Genomic DNA, 15,165 nt, shown 5'->3' with positions numbered 1-15,165 from the left:
CAGTCCTTTTAGTAAGCAAACACAAGCCAATTAAAACCTCATCTCTAAACAAAAAAGCCAAAGCAAAAATAGCACTAGGTGGAGATTTAGTTGGATTTGCGGATAAATTCTCTCACGGCTCGGGCATCAGGCTTTGTCTCCGGGCCCCCCGGGTGCTGCCGTCCTCATCACACGCCACGACCGCACAGGTGCCGAGGAAAGCTTGGTTTTTATTGCAAAACCCCTCTTATGAATTAAAACAACACCAAAAGTCAAAACGTGAGCGCTCGCACCCCTCCCCACTTCGTTGTTCGGGGTTTTTTAATCCCTACAGACACGGCTCACTCCCTCCGGTAAGAAAGACGAGGAAAACCCAGCAGGGGCCGAGGAGCAGCGGAGCCGTGCCCGCGCAGGTGGGACCCTCCTGCGGGGCGGGAAGGAGGGAGGGGACGAGGGACGAGGGCGGGCTGTCCGCCCGGGCTCGGGCCGGGGCCGCGGCCCCTGGGCGGGCCGGGGGCGCTGAGTGGATGGAGGCCGCGTCACTCAGGCCGGGCGCGGCCCGCGGGGGATGGCGGCCGCGGTACGGCGGCAGCACCTGCTCCGGCATGGCACGGCAGGGCGGGAGAGACGGGGACAGAGGGACAGGAGGAGGGAGGGACGGAGGGAGGGCGAGCGGGCTCTCCGCGGGCTGGCCGCTGCCCCGGCGCCGCCACCGCACGGCGAGCAGCCCGCGGAGGGAGCTTCATGTGTTTGTTCCCAGGACGCGGTGGGCATCCCCATCCTCATCCTCTGCCTGGCTTCTGCGGCGGCCGCGCTGGACTTTAAGTACCACCACGCCGAGGAGCTGGAGCGGTACCTGCGCGGGGTGCACGCCGCGTACCCCTCCCTCAGCCACTTGCACAGCATCGGCCGCTCCGTGGAAGGTGAGCGCGCTGGACGAGGGGAGGGAAGGCTTTTTGTTTCATGAAATCGGGCTAGGTGTGGGTAAAGGTGGCGTTTCGTGGGCGCTTGCTGGCGGCGGGGCTGCTCTAACAAACCTCTGTGAAGTTTCGTCTTCCTCTTGCTTAAGCGTCAATAACACACTGTGGCTGAAGCATCATACGTGTCATCAGGGTAAAAGCTCTTCCAACTCTTGTTTCTGAGAGTTGGAAACGTCCTGAGTGGCAATTTCAGAAACAGGGCTGTCTTTATGGAGCGTAGAATATGTGGGACCCCTTTGCCAAGTGCCCGTTCTGGGTGGGACTATAATTAAAGAAGTATGTTTCCTAACTTGTGGCTGTGTTAAAAATACCTTCTGATACAAGGTCCTGTGCTGTAGATGAAGAATAGGATTTCAGTCTCAAATGTTACAGGAAAATGTACTGAAATCAGTAATCACCTTTCTGACTTTATATTGATATTTTAATTTATCTCTCTATGATTGCTACTTTCTTACCATAAATTTGGGGAGAAGCGGCTAATTTTTCAAAAGAGATTTAAAAGATTAGTGTTTATTTGCATATGGACTTTAATGCACATCTGTTTAATTCTAAGAAAACAAACAAATTAAAAAAACCCCAAACTGCTTTATTAGATTTCAGTTCAATAAACTAAATCACTCTGAGAAGAGCTATAAAACTAGATAGAAAAATCATTCTTTAGAAACATCATCTGTTCCTCTAATCCCATTTTGTACCACTGGAAGGAGACATTTGTAGCATCTATTATCAAATCCACGCTTGTGGTTAAAAAAATAAAAATCCATATTCTTCTTGATAGATGATCATGAACACATTTTCATGCCTTCTCACTTGTTTTACCATGTATCTCAAAGTAGACAAGGAATCTTAAAGTTATTTCAGCTATGTTGGTTTTGGTTTCATCAAAGACAGAATTAGATTGGATTATGTTATTCATCCATGCAAGAAGTTAGTTCCTGTAAGTACAGTTCCCTCCAGTGCAAACTAGCAATTATCCACATCCTTATTTTCATACCTTTAGAGAACTTAGCTAACATTTTGATGATAGGAATAGATCATGACTTTTCTGCCAGAAACTCAGCTAGCTTATCTTTGTGCGGGTAGGCAAAAACCTTTCATCCAGCCTGAGAGATTGGAACTTTGGCTTTTACATATCTAGATACCTGAAAGCTGATAACATGAGATGTTCAACTTGTCTGAGTTCCATCAGCATGAAAACTGGAAAATCATCATCTCTTGGTTGTGATTGAGCAATGCACTGAAACATCATTCAGATTTTGATATATTGCTTTCTGCTTTGCCAAACTCTGAGAAGAGAATTGTGTGGGCTCTCCTCGTTACTATTCTCAGTGCCATGTAAAGCAGAATGGCAGTGAAAAATGTGTAGTGCTCCTCTATTCTTTCATTTTTATCTCAGTGTTAAGAGATTTCTACCTTTGTGGAGAAATGAGCCTTCAGAGTCACCTGGAATATGGCTGGGGACGATACTGAATTAGGGTCTAATTTGGGTGGTTTTTTTCCTCATACTAAAAGAAAGTTTTATGACAACAGTGGTTATAGAATTCTGGTGAAAATGAAGTTTCAATTTTGGTCCAGGGGTTGAAGTTCTGTTCCTCTATTCTCAGTTAAGCTGCTGCAAGCAAGACTGTCTTTGCATGCACATGGCTGTATGGGTTTACTAGTGTTGTCCTCCTGCCAAGTAGCTAAACCATGGTAGCAAAATCTGCTTCTTGATAATGAGAAACAGAAATTAATTTAAGTACTCTAAAACTGAGACCAATGTGATGTAGTAGGTTGATAATCCTGATATGAAAATTCTTTATGATGAATACAATATCCCATGGATCTAAGTAACATCTATAAAATCGACAGACATTATTTTACTATTATCATGAATGGCTATTGTTCCCATGTTATTTGTTAATCTGTGTTTTACTCCAATTTTATCTCATAATCTAGTATTTTATACTGCTATCTAGACTTGGATTATGAAGAATGTGAAGTAAAAACTTGACTTTTGGTTGGTGTATGTAGATTCAGAGCTCTGCAAGGGTATAAAAATCCAACTCTTAGAAGTTGTGGAGGGTGGTAGGGACCTGTGTATTACCACTTCAGAAAGTGATCATATGTAGTTCTTTAAGAGAAGTATTTAAACACTATTCATGTCAGAAGCCTCACCTGCTCCAGGCAGATCATAAGGTAATGTAGGTCTGGAGGCTATCTAGTCTGAGCTCCTGTTCAAAGCCAGGCTCACTTGAAAGTTAATTATGATGCTTAGGGCCCTCTCCACTGTATTTCTGAATATCTGCAAGGGTGGAAGTTCTACAGATTCTCAAGAGCCACCTTGCAGCCCTTTGGCTGCACAGCTGCAGCCCAGCCAGTTTGCAGTCTGTACCTGCATGGGGTTATTTTCTTGTTGATAATCCATACATGGGGCCTTTTTGTTCCAGGTGCAGGAACAAAAGAACCCCATGTATGGTTTTGCATTTATCTTGGTCAAATTCCATGAGTTTGCTCTCAGGAAATTCCTTCAGCTTACTAGGGGCCCTCTGAATGGCAGCCCTGGCCCTGATGAAGATATTAAACAGCATCAGCCCCAGAACTGACCCTTGAGGAATGCTGCTAATAATTTGCTGTCCCTTGAACCACCAGTTGTTCAGTCCAGTCAGCTTCTGACCTTACTGTAGTGTATTCCTCTGATCCATATGTTCCCAGCTTGTTTGCAAAGACACCCTGAGGGTGACTAGACACTGGAACAGGCTGCTCTGGGAGCATCCTTGGAGATATTCAACAGCTGGCTGAACACAGTCCTGGGCAGCTGGCTGTAGGTGGCCCTGCTTAAGGAGAGGAGTTGGACCAGATGACCTCCAGAGGTCCCACGCAATTCCTGAATCTGTGATTCTCTTGAAAGCCTTGCTAAGGTCAAGACTAAAGAAATAGGGTGCTTTGCTCCTTCTCACTAAGTCAACCATTTCTGCATAAAACCCAAAAAGTCAAGTGTGATTTGTTATGGATAAATCTGAGGTGAGGTTTACATAGTGTGTTTATTTGATGCATGTAGACTGTAATAGCAGTGTGCATAGCAGAATCTGTACCAAGATTCTCAATGGAAAACAAATGGAAAGACTCCCAATTTATTTTGTGGTGGTTTACATCACCATACAGAATTTCCCCCTGCTAGATTACTAGGAGCACCTCTGCCAAATTACTGAAAACAATGTGTTCTAGACTGGCAAAGGCTTGTTCGGTCTCCAGATCTGATTTGGAAGCTATGATATTTAATTATGTATCTCATCTGCTAAGCTATTGTCCTTAAATAAAGGAGAAAGGAGCTTAAAAGATATAGCACGTTGGCTGACAAAACTGAGTGTTAGCTTTTGATCTAATTTAGTAGGTATCCTCACATCCCTCAAGATTTGTAGGTAGTTTGGTCTGTGAGAAACTGATACAGTCTTAGCAGCAGGTAGGCAGAGATGTGTGATGGCCCAGAAAATACCTTAATTCTTTTATATTGTTTCAGGTGTGTTGTTGAATAAAGTTATAAAAGCTTTTTGTCAGGAGTTCAATTTTCTGATATATCCAATATCCAGCCTCAGAGCAGTGTGTGCACTCTGTAATAATAGAGGAATCTGCAGAGCTGCATCAGTCTGGGATGGCAGAATGGGACTTGGTGTAATCTTATTAACCCATCATGCCTAATGCCACCCCAGTGAGAAACAGACTGAGTCTTCAGCAAGCAAATCTTAGAGTGCATTACCAAAAGGGAAATAGTCAATGTATGTGTCTGATCTGTGGCTTTTTATTGTTCAGGATACAGTGCTGTTGCTATTCTTTGAAAAGAAAATGAGGATGGTGGGAAGCCAACTTAAGGATTCTAACAGAACTGATGACCTCCTTAGGAGGACAAAACCAGCCAGGTATTGGAAGAGTGGAGTAAATTTTGTAGTAGATCCACACTCTAAAAAGGTCTTTTCAGATATACTCTGGATTGAGATAAAGTGATAGCATGCTAATTACAGCTTGGTTTACATCTAGGTTTTCTGGAGGCCAGTCTGCATTTTTAGAATTCCAGTCAACTTTGGGACAGTTGTAAACATCCTCAGGCCAGATTCTGCTCACTGAGGGAAAGGTTATGTATGGTTAAAGTACCCCTGTCTTTACCTAGTGAAGTTTCAAAGTTGACTTTATATATTAATATCCCTTTGGCAGATTTTATCTGGAGAGACTGGAGAGACAAAAACTAAAACAAACAGACCAGATTTTGTTCTTGTTCCACTAGAAATACCTTGCAAAAGAGCTGTCCTGAAAGCTTCTTTGGTTGAGAACTGTGTGGCTTAGTCATCCAATTCTGATGCTTAGTAAACACCAACATCCAGTTGCTCTCTCTCTCTGTTGCCCTTGGACAGACACATTCTGTCCCTTAATCTTAAACACTTTGCTGACTTTGGGGCAAATGTTTTGGTTTTGTTTTTAAGTAGTGAGTCTTGCTTATTAGCATTTTGCTACCCCTGCTCTGTAAACAGGAGAGGCTGAGATGTGCAGGGGGTGTGTGTATGGTTGCTGTGTTTTATAGTTTGTGCAGGACTTGCCCATGGCTGTGACTTGCATGGATTGTGCTATGGACCTCAGGGAAGGTGTGCTCAGCAGGGTTCCCAGCAGGCCAGGTTTGTCAGTGACAAGGTGCCTGTTGGAGCACTTTGTCTCCTTCCTGCCTGTATTTGTGTGTTTTTCTCCTTGGAAAACAGGAGGGAATGAGCATGCCCAGGTTTCCATCTGATAAGCAGCTGTGATTCAGCAAAAGGGCGTGCTAGGGGTTGGGACTCGGTAGTGCTGTATGCAAGATGTGCCTGATAACACAGTCAGTAGAAACCTAGGCACTTTACCTGTCCATCATTCCTCACCAGCACCAGTGGAATGTGTGCCCAAGGTGTGCCAGAGGCCAACTGAGACCTCCTGACTCCTCTGATAGTGTGATTGATATGATACCCTTAGGCATTTATGGGTGGCTGATACCTTTAGGCATTTATGGTGAACAGGGGAGCACTGATTTAAGGTTCACTGCACTTCGGTGAAAATATTTAATAAAAGGTCAGGTATTGTACTTGTCTCATTACACAGAAATAGTCTGTGTATGTAGCTGGGAACTCATTTTAAGTTGTTTATTGTGACACAGTTTGGAAGAAGCCTGAGTTGCTACCATCAATAGTAAAGTGCATCGTAAATTTTATTGAAGTTACATTACAGGCTTTTATATTCTGGATGTTTTTACTTTGTTTAAAGTACTAGAAAACAAGTTTTACTGCTGGAGAAAACAAAGCTGAAATACGTTACCCATAAAATGTTTGTATTCTACTGGAATTATTATTGGGTTGGCTCAGGGCTTCTGGCAGTGCACAAAAATAGAGTGAGAAGGTTTTCTACAGCCCACTGTACTTGGAGGTGAATTTCTTGGTGTTACCCATTATTAAATGCCAGTTCCAGTGTTTTTAAAAGTAGGAAGAAAAATTAAAGGTAACAGAGAGATTTCTTTTTGTCTTAAAAATCAACAAATTACCTAGATGAAAATCCATAGCAAGTGTGTTGTCTTTGAAGACTATATTGCAGTTATCTTTTCTGTGGTTATATTATGTGAGGTATATTTGTGTAGAAGATTGTTACCTTAGGTTTGTTCCATTTGACTGCTGCAGATGACTTTCCTCCTGTCTCCAATCCTTGATAATGTTTCTTCTTCCCTTCCCTCCTCCTTATCCCCACCCCACAAATTTCCTTACAGGCTCTTCATACAAGCATGGTGTGTATAAATGATAAAAGCATTGAGGTTTTTCAAAGTTCATTTTTAGAAACACGAATGAATGAGACATTTTCCACTCTGAGGGCCCCATGATGCAAATCTTACTAAAGTTACTTGGCTCCAGTCCAGAGTCTCATGTAAAAATGGGCATTTTAAAACTTATTGTGACAGCTAAATTCTTATCCATGCTTTCTCACTTCTGAATTTTTTTGGCTGTTATGGGTCACTTGTTCTCTTTCATGTCTTTCCTCATAACCATCTTTGTTCTTGTCTTTGACAGTATGTGTGGCATATAAATGTAGGTTAACAAGATTCTAAGTAGGTTTACATGTTCATTTTGTTATTGAAAAGGTGTTTGGGTTCACAGATGAGCTGGATATTAATAGCCTTGTAAAGTCTATTTGCAGCACAGTATGTCAGTGACTGTGATGGGAAGGGGAAATAAAACAGAGAAGGAGTACTGGCTCCTTCATGGTTTATCCAGTAAAAGCTAAATCATGACTTTAGAAACAAGAAGTACTAACTTGTATTCTTAAGTCTGCAGCTCCCAACTGAGCTTTGCTCTAAATCATGTATTTAAATAGAAGTCACCATTATTATATTAGCTTTAATTTTTATTTGTCCTAACTGAAACTAAAAATTCTTTAAATGCTGAAATGTAGATTCATATATTATCTGACTGCATCCTCTAGCAGTTTGACTCCTGTGACGTGACACAAGTAGTTTGTGTGCAATCAGTCCTCCAATAGCCAAGTACTAAGATTTTATCTGTTAAGTGATAACACTTAACTTTTCTTTCCTGTCAGTACAACTATGCTTTTTACACGGATCATTTATAAAAAGCATGTTGTTTGGTCAGTGTCAGATGTTTAAAAGATTGATAACCTTAGACATTACTCTTGGAGATGTATTCACTGACTATGCATTCCTATTCTCTTGCAGTGAATAGAAAATTATTTGCTTAAGTTTTCTCTTCTTTACACTTGCTGTGAATTGGTCAGTCATTTTTGTCCTGCCTTCTATGATCTCTCCTACTTAAATACACTTCTTTCAGAAAACTTTGGAGGAAAGTTTGTTCATTTGTTTTTTTCCTGTGGAATATGCTAGATCAGAGATTTCTGTCCCAGCCTAAATAAATAAATAAAGTGTGAGGGGAACCTATCCTACAAGGACAGATCAAACATTTCTCATACATAAACTGTTATTTAGTACTGAAGTTTTAATGTTGTAACTTCAAAATGGAAAGATCTGATCTGTTTAGAAGTAGTACACTGTTCACGTGAGGAGCATTTATTTAGAATCAGCCTTGTGAGAAAAGTCTCTGTTCTCCTGCTTCCTCTCTACCTTTTGCTTTGTAGTTGTCTGGTTCCAGCATACATTTGTCAACTTTTTTTCAGAGCAGTAAAAGTCTTAGGGCTGCAGCTATCCTGTTTCCCATCAGCAAGACTTTGCAGTTTTCTGTGTTTGTTTAGTATTAGGCAGAATTAACTACTGGATATTGTAATTCACCAGTGATGTTAGCATATCCTTTCCTGGTGTTGAGGAAGTAAAATATGTAAGAGATTTTATGTTTGAGGGTTTTGTTAGTTTTAAAACTAACTAAAATATAGAGTTCAGGATACTAACAATAGTGCACGATGGACATAAATGGATGTTTTTTTTTCCCCCTCATTCATTGTAGGATTCTGCATTCTGGAGCATTTTGCATACATTTTTAGCCCTGTAAATGAAATGTAATCCTAATCACAAACTTACTTAAAGAAATAAAACTCTTATCTTGTGCCTCAGTTTTACCCAGATGGTCAATTTGTCTGCATTCTCCTTTCAACTTGAGAAGAACTTAGTAACACATCCCTCCTACCCACTTCAGACAATGAGACATTTTTAAGTAGAAAAGTGTTTCTGGTAGCTTTCCATTCACTTCCCACAAAAGAAGAGCAGCAGTGTGCCCTGCATCCCTTCTGCCCAGCCTTTCTGCCTAGGACCTCTGCCTGCAGATTCTTGCACCAGTCTTGCTTATTTTCAGGGCTACCTAATTAAAGGTTTTCTCTGTGTAGCTATGGCATATTGTGTTCACATAAGTACATGGAAACCTACTTATAATGCATTAATTAATTGTTTGCAAGACTTCTTACAATGAAGGATTTGTTCATTAGACAGTTGTTCTGCACATGTTTTTGTGTAGAAGAGAGATCTAGATAGGTTTTAGGGCTGGGTTTTTAGGTTTTTTTAAATGAAATCTGAATGTGCATGTGATTTCTAAACTTTCAGAAAGTTATGCTTTTGGAACTCTTTGTTAATTAGAAGATTAATTTTAAGAAGTGGACACAGAAAAAGATAATGCATAGGACTTGCTGTAGATTTCTTCCCCTCACAGCTGAGAGAATACTCTCCTCCTAAAACTGTTCACTCTTACAAGCTGTGCTGTGGCACAAATGTGAGAAGGAGGGTAGAGGATGTTTCTAGGCAGATGATTCTGCAGTTTGATATCTAGGACTTACTTGTTGTTATGGGAAAGGTCAGACCATGGCAGTCAGAGTCACTTAATTAAATTACTGTAGCTGCTGCGTAACATGCTGAGCTCACCGTGGATTTAGGACAGTTGAGTTACATTTCCTGTTTGTCCCTAGCCTAGGTGTTCTGCATCCATTGTTTCCAGTTACCTGGGGCTTTAAACAGAGCTTGAGCACATCTGAAAAAGTAACATTTATCCTAAATCTAAAATAAAAGCAAATTCTGTTCTCAGTAAGAAATGTAGTCCTACTGTGTCCATTATTCTGCTTTCCAAAGAGCAGCTGGAGAAAAGGACAGGAATAAGGTAGGCACAGATGCCTTCCCTGCTATGCACTTCAAGCCATGTGCCACCAGGAGGATTCTGATGAAGCATTTTTCCTGGTCATGGTTTGCCTAGAATACAAAACTTGCTTTGATGCACAATTGCATTAGGCTGATCTCAAAATCCCAAGAATAAACAAAGGCCATCATAACGTGTTTGTTCAAGAGACTAAGGACCAAATTGCTCTACTTGTAGGTATTAACACAGCCTGATCCTTAGTTGCTGCCTTGTGTCTTTGTTACCTTTCCTGAAGGCCAATTGCTAGTGTTTCCAGAGGCATTTTCTTACCTGTTTTAGGAGAGAATCTGGAAACGCTGGTCCATCTAATGTAGCTTATTAACTAAACCAGAAACAGATGATAATGGCAGAGACTGGATTATTTTTTAAAAATTAATGTAGTCTCCATTTTCCCCCTTTATTGAGTTAAAGGGATGGGGGGAGCTACTCAGTGTCTGGATTTGTAGGAGTCTGCTTGTCAGTGTTGAGACGTGGATGGTTTTGAGCTTCCTATTCTTGAGGCAAACACAATGTCTGAGATCTGACAAGGATTTTTATGGGATAGGTGTAGCAAATCTCTTGGTGAGGTACTTCAGGAACTCAAATCCTCAAAGACTAGGCTAAACAAAACTATTGAATATGGATAAATTGCACTTTAAAACAAATGACCCCTGTCCCTTATGGCCAGCTTGTGTTACAAGCAATCACTTTATTCATGATAATCCAATGGTACTGTTGTGAATGGGTAATATTTATTACTTTCATGTATACAATAGCTTTTCTAGATGCAAAATTAGTAGATGCATACCAGTTTCACAGCTTTCTCAGAAAATAAACTACACCTTTTTAGAACTAGGTTTAAAAACCCTGTGGTGATAGGACAAGAGTTAGTGAAAAGGGAAAAACAATCTGTTTCATTTCTGGGTGTAAATATGAAACCAGTCAGTATAAATAGTAGAAAAAGCCTGCTAAGACTATTTCAATGTGTCTGTGTTGTTCTGATCTTATTAGTGAGCAATACTGAATAAGGTTAGTCTATCTTAATTTAAAACCAGTATTCCCTCTGGGTTGTACACCTTTTTAGAACTAGGTTTAAAAACCCTGTGGTGATAGGACAAGAGTTAGTGAAAAGGGAAAAACAATCTGTTTCATTTCTGGGTGTAAATATGAAACCAGTCAGTATAAATAGTAGAAAAAGCCTGCTAAGACTATTTCAATGTGTCTGTGTTGTTCTCATCTTATTAGTGAGCAATACTGAATAAGGTTAGTCTATCTTAATTTAAGACCAGTATTCCCTCTGGTTGTTTTTCTTTGACTTTTACAAGTTTATTTTTATTTTTTGATTTTTATTCAAAAGTAACCTGTAAGGTACTATTGTAGAGACTGTGCTCTGCATTGGCAAATTTTTATGTTTTTTGTATAAAAAGTTCTGTTCAACTTGATTCTGAGAACTGGAAATGGTACAGTGATGACTCACATGTACATAGGAAAGAAAGGGTTGCTGTTCTCAAGATCCAAGTCTTGTGAAAGTGTCCAAAGCAGCAATGGATCCCAATCAACCAAAGATTTAGTTGAACGTTTAGGATGATAAGCAAGCATGTGAACCATGAATTGTTTTGACTCCCTTCCCTTCTCAAGTGCTTTGGATACAAATAAACAGTATCTAGTGTATTTTAGAGTCGTTGTTTATTCTGTCAGTTCTGTTTATATGGTGCTGTCTCTAATTTAGAGTGACTGCTATAATCTCTTGGAGTAGACAGGAGCTGATTCAATAGTGGGAAATTGATATTTCTATTTACTCTTTGCTGAGAGAGAGTGCCTTAAGTCTGTAATAAGGGATCTGTGGGAAGAGGCCAGAAGTATTCAATTTAGCAGAGGCCCCCACATAGTGACTGTGGTGTGATAAACCTGTAGCCAAATGTTACCTTGGGTGCTTTTGGCTTTTTTTCTGCTTATCTAAGCACCATGCTGAATATTGCCAAACATGCCTGGTTGATGTATGTGATTGATCTGTATCTCTTTATTCTTTAAAATACCTTGAAGACTTTCTGATTTTTAGTGTTCTAGCTCTTCTTGGCATATCAACTTTGTTCATTACTAATGCCTACAGTGCTACTACAGGCCAGGTCTTTAGCTAATCCATTCTGTCTCAGTTAGCTAATCCATTCTGTATCAGTATACCTGAAAGTAAGGATAAATGCTCACAAAAGAATTTGATGTGCAGTTGTTTCTTATGGATGTTTGTCTGATTTCAGCTTCAGGTATGTAGCTTATTTTGGCAGTGTTTTACTCAGTCTGGCTAGATTAAAATCACATATTTGTTCATGTTTGTAAGGCTACTTCTGCAATATCAGTCATTCTGATTAACCATTTCTGGTTATGCAAATAATGTACTGGTACTTCAAATTCTCTTAGAATCTGAATCAAGCCGTGTGTGTTTTTGGGCAGTCCCCTTGCAGAAGAAAAGTTCCAAATGGCATTAGATTTTCCAGCTTGAATTGGTAATGACAAATCAGAGTACCTTAGGGCAAGGGTGCTGCTGATGGTAGTTTAGCAAAAGGAATTTCTCTCAAAGACCTTCATTAGCTGTGGTAGTGTTTTGCTGGAGACAATGTTGCCCCGAGGAGGTTCATCTGCCTGGAGAAGAGAATGCTTAGGGTGGAATCTTATCACAGAATTCAAGTACTTGAAGAGTGGCTATAAAGAGGGTGGCTCCTCTCTCTTTGCAAGGAGCAGTGTGGAGAAAAGCAAGGGGCAATGGGTACAAGTTGCACTGTGAGAGGTGCCCTTTTCTAAATATAAGAAATTTTGATACAGTGAGACTCATTCACTGGAATGACTTCCCCAGAAATGAGGTAGAGTCCTCCTCACTGGAGGTTTTAAGGATGCAATTGAACAAAGTGCTGAATAGTGTTATCTAGGTTTCCTTTCCCACGTAGGGTTGGACCAGATGATCTCTTGAGGTTCCTTGTAACCTGGGCTGTTCAATGATTCTGAGATTGGTTCTATGATTGAATTGCTCTGGGACCTTGCATTCTAATGAGAGTTAATCTCTCTGTCCTGCACCTTTCTTGGCAGGGCTGCCCCAACACAGATCAGCATTACTGCAATTCCTACCCATGAAGCCAGTGTGCAACTCACAGCCAAGCCAGGAGGTCTGTAGTCAGTCTATTGCTTTTTCTTTCAGTACCCTAGCCTGGCTGGTACTGACAGTGGGTCTGAGCCTTTCCCCAGTCATTTCACTTCATTTCCTAGCCATAACTTCCTTTGAAATTATGAGTTTTCGTAAGTGAAGCTGTAAAGAACAAAGTGAAGAAAAGCAGAAATATAATTCAGAGCAAAACCAGGGAACAAAATCAAGATTCTAACATCTACAAATTGATTTTATTTCTTTCACAGTAGATCTGGAGATCAGTTTCAATTCTTCACCTTAATTACCAGGTTTTGTACATCTGTTTAGAATACAACACTATGTTGCAAGCTAGTGGCAATGCTGGAAAACTTTTAAAAAAGTTAAAAAGGCTTCTCATTCTACTAGGAGCTGTGTGGTCTGGCTCTGCTCCAATACAAGTCTTGTTGCTTGTCCTGAGACACACAGTTAGAAACACACGTTTATATTCATCACTTGAAATATAGTTCACTAATTAGTTGACGTCAGTTTTGGTTTGGCAATTTGGCAATGAGAAATGGCTTTTCAAAGCATGAGAGGAAGCTTAGCTGTTCCCTTCAGGTACCAAACCAGAGTTATCTAGGCTTTGCTGATTAAAGGAAACCATCCATATGCTGAATCTTTTTACATGCAGTTAATTACAGCCGTATGGGAAGAAATCTTACATCATCCCTCACAGATACACTATCCAGTACTGCAGGCTGAGCAGACCCAGGAATGTATTTTAATTGTTAATGGAAGGTTTAGTACTTCTTACAAGCTGGAAATGCCAGGAAATAATTGGTATCTCAGTTCATGGGAGTGTTTATCATGTAGATGGCCCTCACGCAAACTCTAAACAGTCTGAACACTAATGCAGGAAAGACCAATTTACATCAGTACTTAATGTTAGTCTATACTTAGCTCTTCCTTGTGTTTCCCATGAGTGCAATCCACAGTGAGAACAGCAGGAACGAGTAGTGCTGATGGCAAGACACTGGAAGTATTATTTTTTAATTTGATATCAGAGTACGCTGTTATTCGTAGAAAATCTTAAATGATGGAAACATCTAGGGCACTTTACGTGGACTCTTTACTTGAGTGTGTGTTATGAGCTGCATGTTGCAGGTTTGCAGTAGCCACCTTTAGGTTTGGGCTGTGGCAGAAAGGCTGCAGCTGCTGCTGTAGGCAGGTGTGTTCCTCTTGGTGCAGAAGTCCACATGGCCACTGACACCAAGGAGAGATGTCTGAACTTGCCTTCCAATAGAGGGAATGACAGCTGGGAAGCAGGGCTTGGAGGGCATAAGGACAAAGAATCATAGCAGCATCCTGGAAGGACTTCCTTGGTAATTCATTGCAAGTTGCCCCAGGATACAGCTATAGAGAGAATGACACACTGCAGAGTTGGAAAGTAAGTTGAGGCTGTTGTCCACACTTAATTATGAATAACAGTTTTTTCACTGCTAGGATTATTTTCAGTTCCAAGCATATGCTACTGCAGCAAGGCTCGTCATCTATTTTCACAGAGCTGCAGGTTGAGATTTGAGGGGACCTCTTGAGGTTTTGGAAGGGAGAAGGGCTAGGGTGAGATGATTTGTGTGTTCTCTTTCTTTCCTTTTTGAAGAAGAATGTGATTAAAAGCTAGTATCTTTGGGTTCTCCACTCTGCAACTTGTCTAGGCTTACAGAAGTCAATCTTTCTTTTTTTATGAAACGGTGGTTCTACATACAACAAGGCCAAATAACTAGCTTCCTTACCAAATCAGTTGCCACAAAATTATTTTAAAGGTATGGATTGCTTGCTCACATTGTCCATTAATCAAAGAGTCAGTAGCATCATCTCACAGCTTTGTGCATGGCACAGTTACAGGGGTTGAACACCAATGTCTTCAAGAGCAGCTGTAAGATCAGGGGATACTGAGATCACTTTTGGTTGAATCTGTCAGCTCTCAGCACTGTCTTGGTGCTTCTTGATCCTAAGACTCTGATTCTGTTAACTGAGAATTTAGTTTGGCAACCACTGTCTTCAGTTTTACCTCTCTTACAACTGTTTCAGTGCATCTTGCAGTGTTGCTTTGGTCCTCTTCAAGTTTTTCTCCCATTCCTGAAGTCATGACCTTGTGGTATAGCTGCTGTGAGTCAGTTGCATGGCTGGAAAAGAAAACAAAAATGCTGTGGCATGTGCATGACTACAGTGGTCATGCCTTCAGGAATGGGAAGCTGATACGCTCTGGAGTTTGTTTACTGCAGATTTGATGGTCCACAAAGATTTAGGAAGTAAGGCTTTTTATAGTACTGCATATAGCAGTGCCTGTGTTCTGTCTGTCCTGCAGGGGTGGCTGGGCTCCTCTCAGACGGGTCGTGGGCCCCAGAAGTTCCTGTGTGGAGCTGGGGACAGCTACCACGCTTGGGAGGTCTGGCAATAGCAATCTTTAGCCTGTCACTGCTATTATCAA

General features: G+C 40.9%; 1 protein-coding gene across 2 annotated transcripts in view; it reads left to right on the top strand.

The window, feature by feature from the left end:
- The first annotated feature begins 322 nt into the window (after positions 1-322).
- Positions 323-15,165, top strand: part of CPM (carboxypeptidase M) — a 30,409-nt gene continuing 15,566 nt past the window's right edge. The window contains exons 1-2 of one of the 2 annotated variants that reach the window (XM_039703835.1): positions 323-392; positions 740-902. The gene's annotated coding sequence lies outside the window, so the exon portion shown is untranslated. Of the gene's footprint in view, positions 393-555; positions 560-739; positions 903-15,165 lie in introns of those variants that run through there. The other variant, XM_039703836.1, reaches the window with a different exon arrangement.

This window comes from Passer montanus, unplaced genomic scaffold (assembly GCF_014805655.1).
Source record: "Passer montanus isolate IOZ18808 unplaced genomic scaffold, ASM1480565v1 scaffold17, whole genome shotgun sequence".
NCBI classification, from domain to species: domain Eukaryota; kingdom Metazoa; phylum Chordata; class Aves; order Passeriformes; family Passeridae; genus Passer; species Passer montanus.
Note: the sequence above shows the minus strand (reverse complement) of the source record. Positions and strands in the feature narration are given on the sequence as shown.